Genomic DNA, 22,785 nt, shown 5'->3' with positions numbered 1-22,785 from the left:
GAAGGGATTTTTTTTTTAATTATTGCTTTCTGTTTTCACTGGGATATTATCAGGGAATGTGACATGTAGAATCTTGATTTCATTGAGATCGCCTAAAGTTTTGCTCATGGGGAAGAACATGCTTGGTGTTTGGGACTGTCCAGGAGACATAAGAGAACAAGGTACATTCTCCATTTATAGGGTAAAACCTATAACAATTAGCTGTTTTATTCAAATCTTCTACATCTTTATCTATTCAGATCTACCACTTTCTGTAAGAGATACAGGACATCATTATCCAAGAATAAGTGTACTAGGGAAAAAAGGAAAAACACTTTAAAGTGAAATCCACAAAATTTCATGAATAAAGTAAAAAGGTTTTATTGGCACTATATGGTGATAATGAAACAAAATATTGTGCAAAAACATTTATCCAATATTTACTAAAGCTTAGGTTATAATTGCAATGAGGTAATAATTCTTTAGAACAAACAAATATAACTCCAGTGTGCTTTTCCATATTACATTGTACTTGAATGAAACATTTGCTTAAAAACATTAAATCTAAGGTTGATTTTTTTGGAAGTATATTTCCATGAAAATTGTATGAAAGGATGACAAGACACCCTTCATGTTTGACTTCTGCAGTACTATTATGTTTTGCAAATGGTGAGTGATGGCTTCAGCTATCATCCTAAGGGCCTCTCTTAATCCTTTGCTATTTGTATCAGTCAGGATGGCATTTGACAGAAACCCAATTTAGCAACTTAAACAAGCTAAGAGTTTGTTTTTCTCTTATGACAAAAACACCAAGGGTAAACAGATGGTCTGGGGCACCACTGCCTACAGGGAGCATCAGAGACACAGCTCCTTTGGCTTCCTATTCTGGCATCCTCTGGGTACTGCTTCCATCCCTGCATGCTCAAAGTGGCTGCTGCACCTCCATACATCATATCCACATCCCAACTCAAAGAAGAGGGCAGGACTAAGGGCAAAAAATGTTCACACCAGCTTAGTGTTTTCCTTACTTACCAGTAAAACAATGACATTCACATAAGCCCCACAAGCAGACTTTCATATCTCATTGGCCAAAATGTCATCACATGGCTACTCCTGGCTGCAAAGGAGTCTGAGACGTGAGACCTTTTTAACTCGGCACATCGCCACTTGAACAAAACCAGGTGCTGTCAGTGAAAAGGGAAGGAATATTGGGTGACAATTAACAGCTTCTGCTACAATAATCAAACCATCTTCTTTTGAAACACTTTTTTTTTTTTATTTTTGGTAAAACTTCTCTTCTCCTTTGTTTACTGCTCTTGGTCAGTGGTTCTGCATGTGGTTCTAGCCATTCCCCAATATCATTTTTGAAAGTAAAATCCAAATATGATTCTTTTAAAAAACCAATTAAAACCCTACATATGTATTTATCCTACTTCATAAAATCCTAATTTCTTTTAAGACTTGTAGTTTCACTTTGCAATTGACTTGTGTTATATTCTATTATGGGATATTGCTATGACCACCAAAAATGTTGGTGCATTGGTCTAGAATAGATGCTAACTGCAAATGGACAGGAATGTTTGAGTGGGGATTGATTTTATAAAAGCTTGGTTCTTTGGTACCTAGATTTGAATCATGGCTTAATCTTTTTTCTACCTGTGAAAATCTGGACAAATTACTCACCTTTCTGTGCCTCTGTTTTCTTATTTGCAAAATGGGGATGATTTTTCAGTTATCTATTTCTGCATCAGATACCACTCCAAAAACCTGTTAAACAACAATTTCCTTTTCTCATGACTCTGTTGGTCAGCAGTTTGGTGTGGGCTCAGCTGGGTGGTTCTTCTGCTGTGCTTGCCTGGGGTTACTCATGCAGCAACGGACACCTGGTAAGTCACCTGGGTCTGGAAGAATTAAACATGGTGGGAGAAAAATCAGGACTTCTGGTGTGGGAACTGACTGGATGGTGACCTTGTTAACTGAATTAGCAATAAGGAAGAATATAAGGTAATTTGGGAAGTATATATATGGAAGCAGGAAGTGGAGGAGATTTATTTAATTTTGGACATACCAGTTTTAAAGTTCATATGGACACCCCATAAGTGAATCCCCAAATAAAGAGCTGAGATATGAAACTGGTCAGAGATGAAAAGGCTGGTGAAAGCCTGCAGGGACCATGAACATGGTTGAAATCACTTAAGAAGAGCTTAAAGGAGAAGGGCAGGGAACCAAAGACAGAATCCTGGGGGATGCGGATGGGCCAAGGAGGACATCGACCAGAAAGGGGTCATCAGAAGGGAAGGAGGAGAGCTCGGAGTTCTCTGAGGATTTCTAGGAACAAAGGTGCAGATGATTCAAAGAAGAAATGCTCAGCAGAATCTGACATAGGAGAGATCCAGAAAATATCTATAGGACCCAAAGGGTCCACTGGGACCAACACAGAAGTCATCACCAAGCCCCGCAAGCTCCTAAAGAGTGGGAGGAACAGAGAGTGGGGCTCAGACTCTCCTTCTCTGACCTGGACTCTGAGGGTGTGAGTGCCTCTCAGGTGCTGCATCCAGACTGCAGGCTAGAAAAGACAGTCCTCCAGCTGAAACACCAGCTGGAGTGGATGAGGTGTATCTTGTAATATAGATACAGCTCAGGCCATTGGTGCCTTGCAGGGGGGTGGCAGTGGTGGTCTAAACTGCTCTTCTTTCTCACATGCTAGTAACAGTCAACCGCAGACGGCATCCGTTACCTCCCAGGCACTGTACTCCTCTAGGCACTAAGTGCTTTGCAGATCTTTCCCATTTAATATCCACAACAATGAAGATCGTGTTTATTTTACAGAAAAGAAAACAAGCTTGGGGAATTCAAGGACACTCAATTCAAGGGCACATAGTTTTTAGGTAGTAGAACTGAATACAAACTGAGGCTGATCCACCTCCAAAACCTCACTGCAAAGCAGGGAGGCAATTCTCAGTATGTCCAGCGACCTCATAGATTCTCCCTCTGGTAACTCCTAAAGGTGCAAGTTACATAAGTCATCAGATATTTGAATTCAATTCTCTCACCCTCTTTTTTTTTTTTTTAAAGAATGTAATATTGTGTTCTGAATGAATGGAAAGACATACCATGTTTTTGAATTAATACATCTACCTAAAGCATAAAATATCCTAAATTAATAAATGAATTTTGTGAAATCCCAAATCATTCCCAGAGTTTTGTGTTTATATGATTTTTTAATTTGAGTGAAATAAAATAATCGAGACATTAACTGGAAAACAGAAGCCTGAGGATAACCTAAAAAGTGTGAAACAGAACAGCATTGAGGTGCTAGGATGGAGTGAAGTTGTCTTAACAGAATTCAGAGGCTTAAAACCTATTGTATCACACTAATACGATTTTACATAGGAATCACAAATTCATTCAACAGAGAAGATAAACCAGAAATAGATCCTAATACATGCTAAAATTTAATATATAATAAAGTTGGTGTTCAATTCATTGTAATAGAATGAAATATTAAATGGCCTCTATTTTTCCATCAAAAATAAAATTCAACCTTTCAAACTATATCACCAAGTGACAGTAATCAAAACAGTATGGTATTAGACTAAAGACAAACATATAGATCAATGGAACAGAATAGAGACCCCAGAAATAAACCCAAGCATATATGGTCAATTAGCCTGTGACAAAGGAGCCTAGGATATACAACGGGGAGAAGTCACTCTCTTAAATAGATAGTATTGGGAAAGCTGGACAGCCATAATTCCATTTCTGGGTATTTATCCAAAGAAAAATGAGAAAACTAACTCAAAAAAATATTTGCACCCCCATGCTCATTGTAGCATTATTTACAATACTCAAGATATGGAAACAACCTAAGTGTCCATAGATGGATGAATAAATCATTCAGCGATAAAAAAGGAAGAACCTCCCATTTGTGCATTTGTGACATGGATAGACTTTGAGGATATTATGCTAAATGAAATAAGTCAGAGAAAGATACATACTATACGCTCTGTCTTATAATGTGGAATGGTCAAAAGGTTAAAAAAAAAAAAACACAATAGCATTTATACAGAAAGGGCTCGATCTTTTATTAAAACAAAAATCTCTTTGGATATAACCTTTTAATTATTATTTTTCTATTAATTTTGCCTAAGATTTTTCCTAGACAAAATAATTTTTATATAATGGAATGTGATTATCTTTTTTGTATCATTTTGGTAGGTAAAGTATGCCTAGTTTTCTCCTAGATTGCACATGGAGCCTTTGCTCCATCAAGAACTGAATTTTCTTCTTAAATGGAGGTTTTGGGGATTGAACCCAGGACCTCATGCATGCTAAGCATGCCCTCTACCACTGAGCTATTTCCCTCCCTTACAAGAATTGAATTTTGAGTTTCACGTAATTTAGAGTTCTCATTTTATTTTCTTCAGTCTTATTGTGCATTTACAGCACTGTTCTTGCTTGTGTGCACTGCGTTACTGTTACTTGGCTGCTTGCTCAGTTTTCTCATCATTCCTTCCCTTATTAACTTGGAAACTCTGTGATACTTTTCACTGCCACCAATGGTTTCCTTTCCATCCCTAATAATCATAGAAAGCTGTATTTCTTTATAGATTGTATTAGTTATCTATTGCTGTGTAACTAATTACCACAAAATGTAGCAGCTTAAAACAGCAATCATTGATTATCTCACAGTTCTGCAGGTCAGGAGTCCGGGATGGTGGGGATGGTGCTTAACCAGGCAGTCGGTCCTGGCTTCAGGTCTCCCGCAGGCTGGCATCAAGTGTCAGCCAAGGTGTGGGTGGGCCTGGAGGATCTTCTTCCAAGCTCACTATGTGGCTATTAGCTTCAGTCCCTTGTCACAAGGACCTCTGCAGGGATGCTCACAACAGACAGAGTAGGGGGAAGAAGTTCCAGCACTCTTTATGGCTTAGTCTCGGAGTCACACCACCCCCTCCTCTGTTATAGTCTATTGGTTAGAAGTGAGTCACTAAGTCCATCCCACACTCCCTGGATGGGGAATTAAGCTCTACCCCTTGAAGAGAAGATCATAGAAGATTTGTGGACATATGTGTTTTTTCAAACCACCACATAGACATATCAAATTGAAACAACTTGCCCTCCCATCAGGGTGTTTCCCTTGCCTGCTGAGATGAAAACCCTTGGGTCATCCTTCCTTCCTTACCCTTTCTCCACTCCTCTTCCAACTCTAATGTCTGGATTTTGCTAAGATCATTCTGAATTTGATTCCAGATCATCATTTGGTTCCCCTTGCCATGCCCCAGTCCATCTGGTTTTGGCTGTAGCAACCCTCCAGCAGCTTCCTCAGATGGGGTACAAGATGTTGCACACCCTGAAGCTTCTTGCCATCACCCTGAGTTGTGAATGATACCTTGCGTGGATGTGGGATTCCTGGGTCATTGCCCCTGTCCCTCAAGCGTCTGAAACCAGGGTTATGACTGGGTGGCAGGGTGGCAGACGAGAAAGCCAATGTTAACATGACTTTTTTTCCTTTATAGGTAACCCTCCTTTTTGTCTGGAAGTTTATAATTCAGGAATTACACCAGGGTCTGTCTAAGTATATGTCTTTTTAATTAATCCTTCCTGGAACTCTACAAGCCCCTTTAATCAAGGCTTTCTTCAGCTCAAAAAATGTTCTTTAATTAATTGCTCAATTATTGTTTTCCCTTTATATGTTCCTTTTCTTTTTTCTTTTTCTGAAACCCCTCTCCTTTGAATGTCAGATTGCCTGGATTTGTCCTCCAAATCTCTTTCTGGTTTTGCACTGAGATGAGGTTTTCTTTCACTTGAACTCCCAGGACGCTGACTTACTTCTCTGCAGTGATCACTCTTTTTTCTGAGCTCATCAGTTGAATTTTTAAACTGAGAAGTCATTCTATTTTTTTTCATTCCTGACAGTCCTCCCTGCCCCCATGCCACCCCCAGTTTATCTCCTTCAGGATTCCCAGGTTTTTGTTGACTTTTTCTTCCTCAGTAGGGTCGCTGTCGTGGTTTCTCAGTTTGGACCTCCTGCCTCAGGTAACTGTGTTCTCACAGATGAGGTGCACAGGCTCCGTATGCCTGGGGGTTCCCTGGACGCTGACAAAAGATTCTCTCCTCCACCAAACTCGACTCAGGCTCCCCTGAACTCTCTTTCAACTAAACTTCGGCTTTTGGACTTTAGTGTTTGTCTCTGCATTGTCCAATTTTAGCAAGAATCCTGCTAAGTCAGTTTAACCAGAACCCCCCACCCTTGATATCTGATCACCCTCGAAATCTGGTTCCTCATCCCCTACCACCCCCCAGGTGATGTCTGGTCACCTTGGCCTGCCTTCAGCAAGAATCCTGTTAGGTCGGTTTAGCCCAAATCCCCCTCACCCCTGATGTTTGCTTAGTAATTTTCCACCCACTGACCTCCTCACCTGCTTCTCGTCAATTCCCACTTTTTGTCATTGTATTCGGAGCTGAGGCCAATCTCTCTCCCCCAGTTCAAGACTTCATGGCAGTGGTCCTTACATCTATCTCGATGCACCACCCCCACCTTGAATAAGGTCTATCTTACTGTCTTTGACAAGCGTCATGCATAATTTTTTCTTTAACAACACTCGGGCAGGGCAGGCTGCTGGCATCTCCTGGGCAGTGGCAAATCCACCCAGCAGCTTCAGCCCTGTGGGCAGCTCTGTGGGAACTGGTATGTTGATACCCATCCATCAGTGCTGGCGGTGGTGTCCCCCAGACCACGCAGGTACACAGCCCACCAGGTTTCCGGAGGCCCTCAAAGACACACGGACTGCCAGGTTCCCATTTGGGGGAGTTGGGGGTGGGAGGGACTCGGGGGAGGGGAGGACAGGGGAGTGGCACCCAGCCAGCCTGCTCCCTAGTGCTCCACTGCCGGCTGGCCTCTCTCAGCGCTTCCTAGGAGGGAAGGGGCACTTGGGAGGGGAAGTCACAGAGAAAGGGAGTGGCCCTGCCTTTGAGTTGTGCTGGGGTGTAGCTAAGAGGCAACCGGGACTCCAGGCTGGAAATCTGAACCAGAGGGCCTGGGGCATATTAGAATTGCCTGGGGGGGGGGGTCTTCCAATTTAGACTTAACTCCAGGCTGCACTTCAGACTAATTAAATCGAATCTCTAGGGGTGGTGACTTCAGCATCGGCATTTTAAAAACTCTACATAGTAGATTCTGCTGGTCAGCCAGGAACAGAAATACTGCCCTAAGAAGATTATCTGAACCGATCTTACCTAGATCTTGAGGGGGGTGTGCCCACACCCCCCTTCTAATATACCAGCCATTTACATTTATGTGTCTATTGCCACATCTGAGAAGTCACCAACTGTGTCGTATCTTTTCTGTGTGCTGTCACCCAGCCCAGTGCCCGACACTCACATCAATAAATAAATGAATGAATCTGTATTTTAACACGATCAGAAAACCATGCACTTAAAAAGCCCCTCAAATCCATTTAGTCAACAGACCCCATGCACAACACTTTATAGACGGAGAAACCAAAGCCCTGACTGGAACAGGGACTCCCAGAAGCTCTCCCAGCCTAGAATCCAGGTTGGAAGGCTGCCACGGTCATGACACCAATCTTCTCATGCTTCTGCTTGTTTTGTTTATGGTCCCTTTTACGTTCCTTATCAACTTGTACATACGTGAGGAGAGGAGCATCGTGCCGTAGGCTGGGAAGCAAGTTCACCGCGCCCCAGTCTTCTCCTGTGGTCTAGGAACACGTCTAGGTATAAACTGAATATGGGCAACTTGAACCCAATTCAGTCAACAAATAGTTGTTGAACATCTACTATGTGCCAGGACTGTCCCAGTGTCCACGTATGGCACATGGTAGACGGTCTCCAAAGATGGCAGCCAACAGTTCAGCTGCACCTGCGTGCACCTGCTCCTCCTTCCATCAGGAGGAGTCTAATTCTCTTCTCCTTGAAACTGGGCTGGATTTGGGACTTACTTTGACCAAGAGAATGTAGCAGAAGGGAGGCTGTGTGCCAGTTCTGGGCATAGCCAGCAAGAAATCTGGCAGCTCCTGATTTTGGTCTCTTGGAACCCAGAATACAATACAGAAAGTCCAACTACCCTGCCCAGAAAGGAGCTGAGTCAGCTCTTCGCCATTCCAGCCACCTCAGCTGAGGCATGAATGCCATCTTGATGTTCCACCTTCAACCAAGCTCCAAGCTGCGTGCAGCCAATGAACAACCCAGCCAACATCATGTGGAACAGAAGAACTGCCCACTGAGCCCAGTCAGCCACGTAGTCACTAAGATAATAAATTGCTGTTGCTTTAAGCCATTAATTCTCTCCTCTTCTGGGCATGGTCACATGGCTGAACAATCTCCCAGATGCACAGCCCCCAGACTCGGCCCAAGTCTCTCCAAGTGTCTAATACACCTGTGGACGAAGAATGTTACCTGTTACATCAGTTAAAAAAAAAAAAAAAGGATGCTGATGGCCTTCGAAAGCCATCAGCCAAAGCAGCCACCCTCTCCTGCAATGGTGCAACCTCAGGATGGAGAAAACTGGAGACTGGCCCCAGATACTTGAGGTGCATATCAAAGGAATGAGTTCAGTGAGCCCAGACTCTTGCATCTTCCCATAGATAGAAATGTCCTAAATTCATTAACTTGAGATGTCTGGTTTTTCTTTTGATGTTCCAACTATCTGGGGGTTTTTCACAAAAATTTCTATATATAGCCTGGCCCCTCCTTTCCGTCTTTGGAATAGTCCCTCGGAGCAATCTGAAAGGTGGTCTCCCAGGCTTAAGTCCTCTGTGTGTCCACCGAATAGAACATAATTCTCAACCTTTAGGTTGTGCTTTTTTTTTTTTTTCCCAGTTGACACACAGTGGGCATTTTCTCAGTCATTAGGCTGGCTCTGTCAGAAACGCCATCATCAGCCTCAGTGCACACTGTAACTGCCCCTTCTCTCCACCAGGGGAAGGAAAAAGTGCTGATAATCCCAACATTTCTCCAAACTGTGGGACACAATTTGCTCGTGCTCCCTCCCTCCTGTGCCGGCCTTGCCTCCACTCCCTGCACGTGGAGGGCACTCCCCTCAGCACAAGGTCTCCAGGGCAGGGAAGTTCACCAACCAGTGTGTCTGCCTAGGCAAATAGCCTCCTGCTCCCCTTTTCTGCCCATATTCACTCACTCTTCTAGTGGGAACAGCACTGCAACTTTTTCTCCCTTCCTCCCTGGGTCCATTGGACTCCATTCCCCTCTCTGGGGCAGGCACATTACTCAGCAGAGCCCATGAGTATATCCTAACCAGGGCCTCAGTGATTGGTTCAGGAATGGGAACATAACCCAAATCCGTCCAATCAGAGCTAATCCCGGAACTTTTGTGCTTCTGTCCAAAAGAAAGATTCCCACTTGCACAGGGATTTCTCTCTGTAAGGATAACCTAAGTCTGGACCTGCCGGGGCTACATCAGGAAGAAGGATTGCTGGAGAATGAAACTAACATGACAGCATGCAGAGGAGAGAGAGACAGAGACAGAGTGATGGACAGAGTCACAGACAGGGAGGGAGGCGGTGACAGCATTTGAGCCCCTGGATCCTGCTGTTCTGGAAGCATGCTGATCTTATCAGCAGGACTAACAGTCGCCTGAGGGACACATCCTTTCAGGCCTAGATGCCTCCCTTCATTCTCAAGAGCACAGGGCATATTCAAGGAAACCTAACATACTTTGCTGGCAGGTATATGTTATTAACAAGTGTCATCTACCATTGAACTATTAAAGTCATTTTCATCTGCATACAAGGGACATGATGGTAAAGGAGGGGTGGGTTGGTATTGGTTAAGCCTCTTTTGATTACAACAAAAGAGACAGAGAAGAGACTGATTTCAATTGGCTTAAACAGGCAAGGCACTTACTGATTCACTTACCCTGCCACAGAAAGAACAAGGGTGGTTCTACCTTCAGAACAGCTGGATCCAGAGACTAGATTGCTGTCAGGACTGTCTTAGGTGTTCCCTTTTCTCTCTGCATGGCAGATCGTTCTTCTCTGATTTGGCTTTCTCTGGGTGTCAGGGAACATGGCCTTAGGCAGTCCCCCACTTACTTCTTCAGAGCCAGAGGAAGTCCCTGGGTGCAGGTTTATCGGTGGGGTGGGGGGGACTGCCTACAGCACAACCAGTCTAATCAGCAGTAATGCCCAGGGCACGGGGCCCTGAGCTTCAGAACTGGGTTCCAGGCAGGCGGATGGCAGCACCGTTAGGAAGGGATGGGGAACCTGGAGACAAGGCTGGCTTACCTTTGAGTTACGCAGAGCAGAGTGTCATGGTGGCTTTGATGTTTAATTAAACATTTGCCACATTCAATTAATTAAATATTTAAACATTAAATATGGAATCAGATGTGACTTAGCGCACATTATATCTCAATAGCCATTAGCCATTCAGCAACCCCTGACTGGAGCCTCAGCAGCCACGTCCTCCCTCCCGTACACGAGAAAGGCCTCCAGGAGACACTTGGGGAGCATCGTTAATTAATTAGTGGATTGAGGCTGTACTGGGCTTTGCTGTTTCAGAATGTCATGTGTCACTTAGGTGGGGGGGGGTCTCTCTTATTGGATCTCAGGGCCAGCTTACACGGAGATGGAAAGATAGGAGCCCAATGCCATGGCTCACACACACACATCTACACACACCCGCCACCTCCTCCATCCAAAAATAGTCCTGGTGCCCCAAATTCCACCATTAGAGATTGCTTCCTTGGTTTCAGGCTGGGGCAATGGCAGTTCATCTCCCTTGAATGATCATTACCCCAGGGGTTGGGAGCTCCTTGGCCGCCTCAAAAGGGGAAAAGTGCAAGGCAGGGCGGCTCCTAATTATCCCTGGGGTTGGGGTGTGCAGCCCTTCTCCTCCCAGGCCGGCGGGGGGGGGGGGTAGGTTCAGATGTGTCAGTGCCCACGGTGGGAGAGGGGAGGTATAGTGAGATGTCAGGTAGCTGCAGCCACAGTGACCTTTCAAAGGACAAATCTGGTGGTTAGAGTAGACTGGAGGATTCCCCACTGCCCTCAAGATAAAGTCCAGACTCTTCACTCTGGCTGCACTGACCCTGCTGCCCCCACCAGAGTCAAGCATCATCCTGATTCCCCAGCCTCCATCCCATATTCTACCTTCCAGCCACACCAGCCCTCTGTCAGGTCCTGGAAGCACCAGGGTCTGGGTTCTCTGGATCTTAGCATATTCTGTTCCCTCTGCCTGAAATTCCTTACTGTCTTTCAGGTTTCACCTAAGATGTCACCGCCTCCAGGAGGTGCACTTGCCTTGAGCACAGACCCAGGCGTGGCAGTGGGGGGCTGGGAGGAGGGAGACCCAGGCAGGGGCGGCTGGATGGCCACTTGTTTGCCCCATCTAGCTTCCCAGCATTATCCTGAAAAGCTTAGGGACCCCAGACTGGAGGAAGACTGCTGGCCAGGAGGAAGGCGGAAGGCTCAGAACTGCCACCTACTGGCCTGAGAGGGCTTCTAGGAAAGCACGGAGGGTCCCTGAGCCCATTCTCAACCCTTCTCAACCCTTCTCACCCTACCTAGGCTCCCCTAAAAGGCACAGAAAGGGGGAAACCCGACTACTCAGAGGCTGCTGGGGCATTCTTTGAAAAGTAGAGGAAAAAAAATGCCACAAGGAAGTTACAGGAGCCATAGCCTATTTAAAATGTTTACAATGAACAATCTAATACTTTTGAACACCAAAAGCATACACAGTGCAATGACAATTGAAGAATTTGTCTAAAAAGTATTTGCTCACAGGTGTGGGATGGATGTCGGCACCTCTCCCTCCTCTGACTCCACATGCAGCCTCATTTGGAGATGATGGTCCCTGAGGCCTGGGTCAAGTGGCCCGCATGCTCCTTGCATAGATGGAAAACTGAGGGCCAGAGCAGGGAGGAGGACAGCCCAAATCAGGCATGGCAGACCAGGCTGCCGCCCCCACCCGCCCCCATTGGCTCCCCTCCTCTCTGCTCACCAGACCTCTCACCTTCCCCCAGCACCAGCCTGGGCACGAGCCTGTCTCCCAGGCTCCTGGGTCCAGCCACTCCTACCCCCCCTCCCTGGGGTGCCGGGTCATCCAGCCTCCTCTGCCTTATTTCCCTGCCCTTTATAAATATGCATTGGGCCAGAGAGATGGGGGGGGGGCTCTTTTTGAGGGAAAATTAACCACAATGACAAACTTAGTTATTCATGCAAACCATCAGCCTGTTATCCCTGATTATGCAGGATGCAAACTGTGAGGATCTGAGCGATGCGTTTGCTCATCAAAGGCACCATCGGGCGGCGGCCCAGCCCACCTTGCCCACCGCCTTTGTACTGTCTTCTCAGCCCCGTGCAGGCCGATGGGCCGCCTCCTCCTGGCAGCGCCTGCTTCTGACGCAGGGACCCCTCCACGCTGTATTTTAAAGGATTAATTAACCTTGTGAGATTGGCGGGGAAAGCTCCACCTGGCTATCTGCTGCATGAAAGCATCCCTCACCAGAGTATTTTAAGCTCACAGTGCAGACCATATGGTATTTCAAAGAACAGAAGTTGAAAGTACAGTACATATTTATTCCTTCCACAGAGAGCATTAAAGGGGTTTAAGTATTTTATTAAAGTCTATACGTGCGGGCGTGTGTGTGTGCGTCTGTGTGTGTGTCCGTGTGCGAAGCAAGCGGAAATATACTTGACGCAGAGAAAAAAATAAATTACACAGATTTATTTTCATCTCTCTGCCAACCCACCCCATAGCAACAGTGAAAACTTGGTCTATGTAAACTTGAGAAAACAAGAAATATTTTATCACGTCGTCTCAATGCGTGGCCACTGCCAATTTTTCATGCCTTTTTTGAAACAAGAACAGACTCCTTGGTGTCGGACTGCACGTAGAGGGGAAGGAATGGGGGAGGCAGGTCTAAGGGCATAAAGGGGACCAGGTCACATGGGCAGCCCGAGGTCCTGCCTTCAGGAGGCAGGAAGTTCAAACACAGGGCCGCCCCACTTCTGCCCCAGGTACCTAATCTCCCTGAACCTGTTTCCTTATCTCAAACCTCATAGGATTGGTGTGAGAATACTGGTAGCCCTACCTGGAAGAGTCCCAGATCTGGAATTTTGAGAAAATCTTATTGCAGAAGTCTGTGGGTTATGTCTTCTGCATCCCATTTCCCTTCCCTTGGGAACAGTCCTGCCATTTTTCTTAAGGAAGCCCCCTTTCTGTCTCCCAGTCCAGAGGATTAGGTTGCAGCTAACTTCACCTCTGACTATAGGGGCTACCCTGGCCTCAGTGAGTAGTTCAGGGGTGGTCACGTGACCCAGGACAGACCAATGAGGCTCAGTCCTGAGATTTTTGCTGGATTTACTGGGATAGAGGCTCTCTTTTCCTAACAGACTTGCTAGGCTGGGAGCTTGGAGTTCACTGCCAACCTAGTCTTCGGCAAAAATTTAGCAATAGGAGAGTCTAGGGAAGATATGGAATCTGTTCAAAGGACAACTCACCTCTCCTGTGCAAAGACAGAAATTAAAACTCCCAAAATAAATAAATAAAACTTTTAAGGGAAAAAATAAGGTAGACTTGGCAAGCTGTTCATATTCAGCTGCACAATGATCTGACGGTCTTCTGCTGACAAAGCCGCAGGCTTGCCCCAATCTAGAAAGAACACTAAGGAATGCCAGGCTTCCCCATCCTTCAAATACCTCGGGCTCTTCCTGCAGTTCCAAATCTCCCCTGCTGGAGGCAGCAGTGAGTCAATGGGACCAGTGACCTGAGAGAGATGGGGCATTAGGAACAGCGTGAGACGCGTCGCTCCCTGATACACACCACTTTTTCACAAGAAGACGCTCTGTCAGGGCCAGAGTTTATGGCCTCAGAACTTCATAAAAAGCACATGGCACAGGCCCAAAGCATGAATAGCCTTTGAAATCTTCCAGGTCTCCCCTTCCCTCACCATTCTACCAAAGAAAAACAATACTAGGAAGGTAATAACTGCTTTGCACCCAGCCTCCCCCACCACCGCATATTTAACATCTTTAAGTCCTTCCCTACGTATATGGCCACAAGATGTAAACGGGAAAATGCAATTTTCTCTAATATTCTATACCTGAGAATTGACCCTCCATTTTACATGATGGCAGAAAAGTTAATCTAGTCAGTTCCAGGTTTTCTCAGACACCGGGTGCTTCGTTCAGTCATTCCAGATTTAAATTTGGTTTAGATTTCCCTCTCCACCCTCCTCTCCATCTGAGTTTCAAGGGCTAACAGAGTCATGACACTGAGGACGTTGGCAAGGAGAGAGGTCTTAGCCATCCAGTATCATTCCTTGGAGGTTCTGCTCTGCTCAGGGGCAAATAACTCCTGTCCGACCAAGCCTTCTGTAGATAACAGCCACAAAATCTAACACTAACTGGAGGCCCTGGAGAGTGATAAAAGGCAGACATTGCAGGGAGGATCAATATTTAGAGAAAGCAAACAGCACTGAGAAAGTTTTCCATTTTTCTGAGTGTAAGTCCAACAGCAGACTCTAGTCTTCTCACACAGTGCAACTAAAACGTAGATAGAAAACTGTGGATGGAACAGTCCTACTGGCTTGAAGAACCAGGGTTCAGGGCAATTACTGCAACTAAAAAGTGACTAGACAAATCCAAAAAGAGAGAGAGAGAGAGAGTCAAAGAAGAGGAGTCCTGAAATCTGCATATAAAACGTCCAAATCTCCTGCCAACTAACCCCAGAACGACATATAAGTGAGGTGGTTACCAAGCAGCCTGAATATGGTTAAAAGAACTTAATTGAGGTTTCAGTTACCATCCTCTGCAGGGGAGACAGAGTTTACAATTTGAATTCAACCAAGATAATTGCCTGCTTAAATAAAAATCAACATTCTTCAGAGGATTATAGACAACCCAGAATCTCTGTAACATCTCCAAAATGTCCAGGATAAAATCCAAAATTATCTGACACATGAAGACATCACCCTCTGACACAGGAAAACATCACCCAAATTCTAGAGAAAAGATAAACAATGGCTACTAAACATAAAGTAACCGTAGGTGTTGGAATTAGCAGATAATCATTTTAAAGCAGCTATTATAAGTATGCATATGAACATAAAGGAAAATCTGGCACAATAAATAAAAAGATAAACTTTTTCAGGACAGAAATTAAAACAATAAGAAAGAAACAAGCAAACAAACAAACAAAAATGATGGCCCCTTCCTATGTGTGGAGGGAAACCAACTTAATGGTTGAGACATTTACACTTTCTGGCATCAGCTGAGAAGATCATTCATCCATCTGCTCCACAGTTATCAGACCACACTAGCCACTCTTCATTCCCTTCTTCCAGAATAAGAGGCCCCATCAAGTCTACAAGCCCTCTTTTGAGAAATATCTTCCTCCTTTTCTGGGCACAGGAAATTTGTGACTGAAGCCCACAAAATCTGTGATCAAAAGAGCTCTCAGAGCTTTTTCTCCTGGTGCCCTACACATCTATAAATTAGTGGAGTCGAGTAGTCTACTGCAACCATGTCCTGGGAAACATTCTCTGCATTGTATCTTTGAGCATTATTCGGCACAGAACTCTAGGGAAAAGTCTTATCCTAGAGCTTTGTTAGAATTCTGTTTGGCTTAATTTCTGTAAATTTTTAATTTAAAACATTATTTAAAGACTTTTACTTCCAGCCATAATGGAGTTATGGAGACTGGATGTACCCTTCCTCAATTAACAATCAGAAAATTGGATTAAACATGTGAAACAACTCTGTTCATACCTTAGACAATAGGCATCAAAAAACTGATCTCTGAGAGAACGGAAACGAAAAAAGTGAGTCATAGGGACGCCTAGCTTTCTGCCTGGAAGCACTTTGTAGACCACAGTGTAGGGATCCAAAGAAGAACATGGCAGTCCTACTGAGCAGACAAGCATCACGGCTCAGAAAGACGAGCAGCTGGAATTTGCAAGACAGAGAACCAAAGAGGTAGGAGCTGCACAGAGAAAGAGCATTGAAAATCTGCTTAGACGTCCCCTTAAGTCTATGGTTGAATACTAAGCTATGGCTGAATAGGGTGAAACCTATTCCAGGTAAAAAATGACTAGGTAGCTGGGAGCTGAAAGCTAACAATATACAGAGCTCACACAAGGCTAGGAGAAATTTTAATTATAACCAGCCAGAGTAAATAAGTAGAAAATCTTTAAAGCAGCCAGAAAAAAAAAAAAAAAAAAAGACACAGAGGAACAAAAATAGGAACGAACACTGACTTCTTGCCAGAAACAACATATTTTAGAAGACAATGAAATGACATATCTAAAATGGTGGGGAACAAAACTGCAACCTAGAATTCTAAGCAGGGAGGGTATAGCTCAGTGGGTTCAATCCCCAGTACCTCCATTAAAAATAAATAAATAAACCTAATTAACCCCCCAAAAAAGCTTTAAAAATGGAATTCTATATCTAGCAAAATGATTTGATGAAGATGAAGTAAAGATATTTTTGAGACAAACAAAAGCTGAGAGAATTTGTTATCATCAGACCTATACTACAAGAAGTATTAGAAGAAGTTATTCAGATGAAGGAAAATAATACCAGGTGTAAACTGAATAAGTCAGAAATGGTAAATATGTAGGTAATATAAGAGGATTTGCTTTTCACTTAAAATTTTTCAAAAAGATAATTGCCTGTTTAAGCCTAAAATATGAGCAATATTTTATAGGGTTTATAACATATGTAGAAATAAAACAGGAAAATAGCAAAAGGATAGGGGGAGGTTACACTATTGTAAAGTTCTTAACATTGTGAAGTTGTAATATTTTATTTGAATGTAGACTACTGTGATAAGGTAAAATTGTAAACTCTGAAACGATGACCAAAAACAATGGAAATTAAATATTTTTAAATCCTCACTTAAGCCAACAAAAAGAAGGAAAATAGAACAGAGGACCCCAAAATAGGTTGGACAAATAAAACAAACAGCAATATGGTAAATTTCAACTCAAATTCGTCATTAATTACAATAAATGTAAATGATCTAAACTCTCCAAATTAAAAGACAGAGATTGTCAGACTGAATGAAAAAGCAAAACTCAAATAAATGTTGTCCAAAAAAAAAACCGAAACACTTTAATCATTTTTTGTTAACAGTATAACGACAGAAAAGGATATGCCATACAACACTTATCACAAGAAAGCTGGGGTGGGTACAATAATATCAGACAAAGTAAAATTCAGGATAAGAAATACTGTCAGAGATAAAAGGATCCTTAATCATGATAAAAGGGCCATTTTATCATATAAAAATTATAAATATATGTGCATCAAATAAATGAGCTACGAAGTACATAAAATCAAAACTGAAAAAAATGTCAAGAGAAATAGAAAAATCCACATTTATACTTAGAGACTTCAATATTCCTCTCTCAATGGTTAACAGAATAAGTAGAAAGTAAAAATATAGAAGACTCGAATAATACGATCAAACAACTTGAACTAATTGACACTTACAGAACACTACACACAATAGTAGTAGAATACACATTCCTTTTAATTGCACATAGAATGTTCAGTAAGATAGATAATGTGATGAGCCACAACAAAGTCTCAACAAATTTAAAAGGATTGAAATCAAGAGAGTATATTCCTTGACCACAGAAATTAAATTAGAAATCAGTAAAAAACAAACAAAAAAAACCTATCTTGAACATCTCCAAATATTTGGATATTAAATAACATACTTCTGAATAAATAAAAGAGTTCTAATGTGTCAAGAAGAAATCACAAGAGATACTGAAAAAAATATTTTAAACTGAATGAAAAGGTACATGAAATATACCAAAATTTGTGGGATGCAGATAAAGCAGTACTTCAAGGGAAACTTACAGCTTATATTAGAAAATAAAGGTCTAACATCAATTATAAAAGCCACCACTCTAAGAAGTTAGAAAAAGAGTAGAACATTTAACCTAAAACAAGAAGAAGGAAAAAAAAATAAATAAAAATACAAGTAAATGAAGTAGAAAACAGACAACAATAGATTAAAATTAATGAAACTAGGCTTTTTCTTTACAAATATGAAAAATATGATAAACTGTTAGGCTAACCAAAAAAAGTAAAAAAGATATAAATGACCAATATCAGGAATGAAAGATATGACACCACCACAGATCCAACAGACATTAAAAGGATAAAAGATTCTTTTGAACAAAGTAATTCCAATAAATCTAACAAGTTAGATGAACTGGACCAATTCCTTAAAAGACACAAATTACCAAAAGTGACTCAAGGAGACACAGAAAATCTGAATAATACTATATTTATCTTAAAATTTGAATTAAAGTCTGTCCCAGAAAGAAAATTCTAGCTTTAGATACTTTCCCTAGTAAATTTTATGGATCATTAAAAAAGAAATTATGCTAATCCTACAGAAACTCTTTCCAAAAATAGAATAGGAAGCTACACTTTCCAAGTCATTTCATAAGGCCAGTATTACAACATTACAAGGACATACACATACACACACGCACTAACAACACATCAAACTAAGATCTCTCCTGAACACAGGTGCAAAAACCCATAACAAAATTTTAGCAAATCAAATCTAGAAATATATAAAAGTGGGCTTTATCTCAGGAATTCTAGGTTTGTTTAAAATGAAAAAAAATCAATGGGTTCATTATTATAACCAAATAAAAGAGAAATGCCTCATGATCATCTCAATGGATGAAGAAAATGCACATTGATAATTTAAAAAGAAAACACATTTAACAAACAAGGAATAGAAGGGAACTTCCTCTATCTGATAAAAAGGATCTTTGAAAAGCCTATGTCTAACTTCATCTTAATGGAAAAAGAGTAAATGCTCTCCTCTGAAGATCAGAAAGAAAGCAGAGAAATTCCCTCTTACTACTCATATTGAACATTGCACTGGAAGTCTGACCAATGAAGTAAGACAGGGAAAGAAATATAAAAGGCATGCAAATTGGAAAGGAAGACCTAAAACTAACTTTACTCACAGAAGACATGACTGTCTATGTAGAAAACCCCTAAGAATATACCAAACAAACAAAAAGAAAATTACAAACTCTAATTTTATAATCTGTATCATTTAAAATGGCATTTAAAAAGTGAAATACTTAGGGATGCATCTAACAAAATATGTTTAAAGTTTGTATGCTTAAATGTATAAAACACCGTTGAAAGAAATTTTAAAAGACCTAAGTAAATGGAGAGAGACATCATGTTCATGGATTAGAAGATTTAGTACTGTTAAGGCAACAGTTCTTCCAAAATTGATCCATAGATTCAATGCAATTCCAATCCATATCTCAGCAGGCTATTTTTGTAGTAAATGGCAATGTGATTTTAAAATTTATAACAGGGAGAGGGTATAGCTCAAATGGTAGAGCACATGCTTAGCATGCATGACGTCCTGGGTTTAATCCTCAGTACCACCACTGAAAAAATAAATAAATAAATAAACCTAATTATCTCCCTCCTGCAAAAAAATAAAATAAAATTTATACAGAAATTCAAAAGATTTAAAATGGCTAAAGCAATTAAAAATAAAAAGTAAAAAAATTTGGGAAACTTTCACTATCTGACTTCAAGACTTATTATAAAGCTACAGTGGTTGAGATAATATTGTATTGGTATATGGATAGACATATAAGATTAATGAACAGAGTCCAGAAATATACCCACACATATAGCCAACTGACTTTTGTTTTAATGGGGAAAAGACAGTCTCTTCAACAAATGATGTTACAACAGAAGATCCACACAGGAAAAAACCAAACCTTGACTCTTACTTTACAGCATATAAAAATTAAATCAAAGTAGTTCATAGACCTAAAGATAAAAAATAAAACTATAAAATGACTAGAAGAAAATATAGAATATTTGTGACCTTGGTGTAGGCAAAACAAAATTTTGAATGTCACAAAAAAGCATGAACTGTAAAGGAAAAAAATGAAAAGTTTAGACTTCATCAAAATTAAAATCTACTCTTCAAAATTTATTGTTAAGAAAATGAAAAGACAAGCCGCAGACTGACAGCAAATATTGTCAATACATATATCTGATATAGGACTGTATCCAAATACAAAAGAACTTTCACAACTCAATAATAAGAGGACAAATCACCCAATTTGAAACTAGAGGTGGGGATGTAGTATACAGCAGAGGAAATACAGTCAATAATATTGTAATAACTTTTTATGGTGACAGATGATAACTAGATTTATTGTGGTGATCATTTTATAATGCATAAAAATATTGAACCACTATGTTGTACATCTGAAATTAACATAATATTATAAGTCAATTATACTTCAATTAATTAAATATAACCAGGGAAAGATTTGAACAGTCAGTTCACAAAGGAAGATATACAAATGGCCACGGCCACAAAGCACATGAAAAAGGGATATTCTGCTCATGAAGGAAATGCAAATTAAATCCACAATGGCATACTACTACACACTCACTAGAAAGGCTAAAATTACAAAGACTGCCAATACCAAGTGCTGGTGAGGAGGTGGAGGAGCTGGACCTCTCATATACTACTGATGGGAGTGCAAAATGGTATAACTACTTCGAGAAACACGGTGTCAATTAGCCTGTTGATTCTCTTGTTTTCTAGGCTGATGATTATTTGACAATAATAAGATATTTGACACATGGATGGACCTTGAGGACATTATGCTAAGTGAGATAAGACAAAGACAGATACTGTATGATATCCCTTATATGTGAAATTCAAAAAATAGAAAAAGAAAAAACTGAACTCAAGCCCTATCTGGTGGTTGGGGGAATGGCAGTGCCATTCACTGAGGGGTGATCTGGGGAGAAACAGATTTGGGGAAGGGTGGATTCCACTTCATATATGTTTGCTCAGAGGGGCCTGTGGAACACCTAATGAGGGGTCCAGCTGGCATCTGGATAGAGGGATATGGAGCTGACGGCAGTGGTTTGGGCTGGGAGACAAAGATTTAGTTGTTAACACAGTATTAGTGAATGTTCACAAAGTACTTAGAAAAGTGCCTAGTACATATGGGTTAGCTACTGGTATAACTATCAACATGCGGTTTCCTTTATTCACAGAACTATATGTTAGATCTGTGGGAAAGAATTACAAGACAAAGCTACTAAATAAACTATGAAAAAACCTAACAAACTTTTTTTATTTTAGGTTTTGGCATATCTCAACAATTAGCACTGTTCTAGGGTGTGATAAGTTTAGGAGTAAATAAGATTTTAACTTAATGCATGTTTAGAGGATGTCTAAAATTCAGAACCAGGCAGATCCATCTTCCCTGACCCCAGATATGTAATAGTCCTAAAGTAAATTGCTTCAGGAAATTGGATCCCAAAGATTACAGGTGAGGAGTTTTTGAAGTGTGTCTATGTTCCACTGGAAATAAAAGAAGCCCAGCTAAAAGAATTATGGACTGACTGACATGACAACAGTTGATGGAGCAAAAATTCTTATTGAAAGGCTGTCTTGAAGATTATGACTCAAACACTGGAGGAACTAAGGTTGATGGGCAGCGGAAAGAATCAGAACATGGGAAATTCTTTTAAAAAATCTATTGACTTAAATGATGTTTCACAATAAAAAAACCTTTAAACTTAAAAAAAAAAAAAAGAAGAAGAAGAAGAAGTAGGTGTTAAAACTAGGGAGTGGACCACATCTCCCAGCCTAGAAGCCAAAGGTTCTGAGATCCGAGCCCTGGGCATACCAACTCTGGAGGGCAGAGGCTCAGTACCACCATTTCAGCTAAAACGGTGGAGAGACAGCAGGACGGGCGGCTGAGGAAGTCAAGGGGACAAGAACCAAGGAGCGAGTGGCTCTGCTAAGATTGCAGAGAAATCTGAGACAAAAAGTGCCCTTCTGTGAATGACCGATCTTTACAGGGTTCTATCTCTCGGTAGCAGGGTCTAGCACACCGCCACCCGCACAACGGCCTCCACCGGTTGCAGTACCCAGCCGCGCGGCGGCAAAAACGCCGGCCACGCCCCCAGGAGACCGCGCCCCCGGGCCTGACTCGGCGGAGCGCCTGCGCAGGGAGGGCTCCGCCCGCGACCCCGCCCCCAGCCGCCCTGAGTACGCCCCTTCCGCGGAGCCCCGCCCCGCCATTACAGCCCCGCCCCTTCCGCGGTGCGCACCCCCGCAGGGCCCCTGGGCTGGACTGGACCCCTGGCTCGCCCCCTTGCGGCGCGGACCCAGCGCAGCGCCCGCGCCCAGCCTACCTTGGAGGGGTAAGAGGCCTGCTCACTCCTCTGGGCGGGCGTCCGGGAGGGGCGAGGTCGCGCTCCTGGTCCCCAGTGCAGAGCAGCCGCAGCCGCTGCCGCCAGCTTTCAGCTGGAATCCTGTAGACGCAGAGGGGCGGGGAGGGGGCGGGGCCCTGGGGACGGTGGGCAGGGCGGTGTCACGTGGGTAAACACGCCGCACGTGGAGCGCAGCCTGAGCCGGGAGGGAGGTGTTGGCTAGCGGCTCCCAGAGGGAGGCCGGCCGGCTGGCTGAGGCGCGCGGCCCGCGGGCGGAGAGAGGTAGCGGCCGGGAGGCAGCGGCCATGCCCGGGGCCGCGTGCGCCCCGCTGAGGCTCAGTTCCTAACATTTCAGCTAAAACCCTGCTAGCAATGGCAAGCACTGAGGTCGGCTCAGCGGTGTCAGGCCCTGCTTTGTGGGTCGAAATAAACCTTTGATAATCCGGTGAGGTGGGCACTATCCCATTTCACAGAAGAGGAAAGCGGAGCCCGCAACGTCTTAGAAACTTTTCCAAAGCCATGGGGCCAGAAAGTGGTGCACCCAAGGTCCAAACGCAACCACGGGCCG

The 22,785-nt window shown here is 42.8% G+C and overlaps 1 long non-coding RNA gene across 1 annotated transcript; it reads right to left on the bottom strand.

Moving 5' to 3' along the window:
• Positions 1-417: 417 nt before the first annotated feature.
• LOC116154887 (uncharacterized) lies at positions 418-22,322 on the bottom strand. Its single transcript, XR_010382330.1, has 3 exons — positions 22,200-22,322; positions 1,663-1,880; positions 418-1,163 (listed from the first exon to the last, which is right to left on the bottom strand). It is a non-coding gene; the product is annotated as an uncharacterized LOC116154887 (long non-coding RNA).
• Positions 22,323-22,785: the final 463 nt, after the last annotated feature.

The sequence above is a fragment of the Camelus dromedarius genome, chromosome 9 (assembly GCF_036321535.1).
Source record: "Camelus dromedarius isolate mCamDro1 chromosome 9, mCamDro1.pat, whole genome shotgun sequence".
In the NCBI taxonomy this organism is placed as follows: Eukaryota; Metazoa; Chordata; class Mammalia; order Artiodactyla; family Camelidae; genus Camelus; species Camelus dromedarius.
The sequence above is the reverse complement of the archived record's forward strand: the minus strand, read 5'-3'. Positions and strand labels throughout refer to the sequence as shown.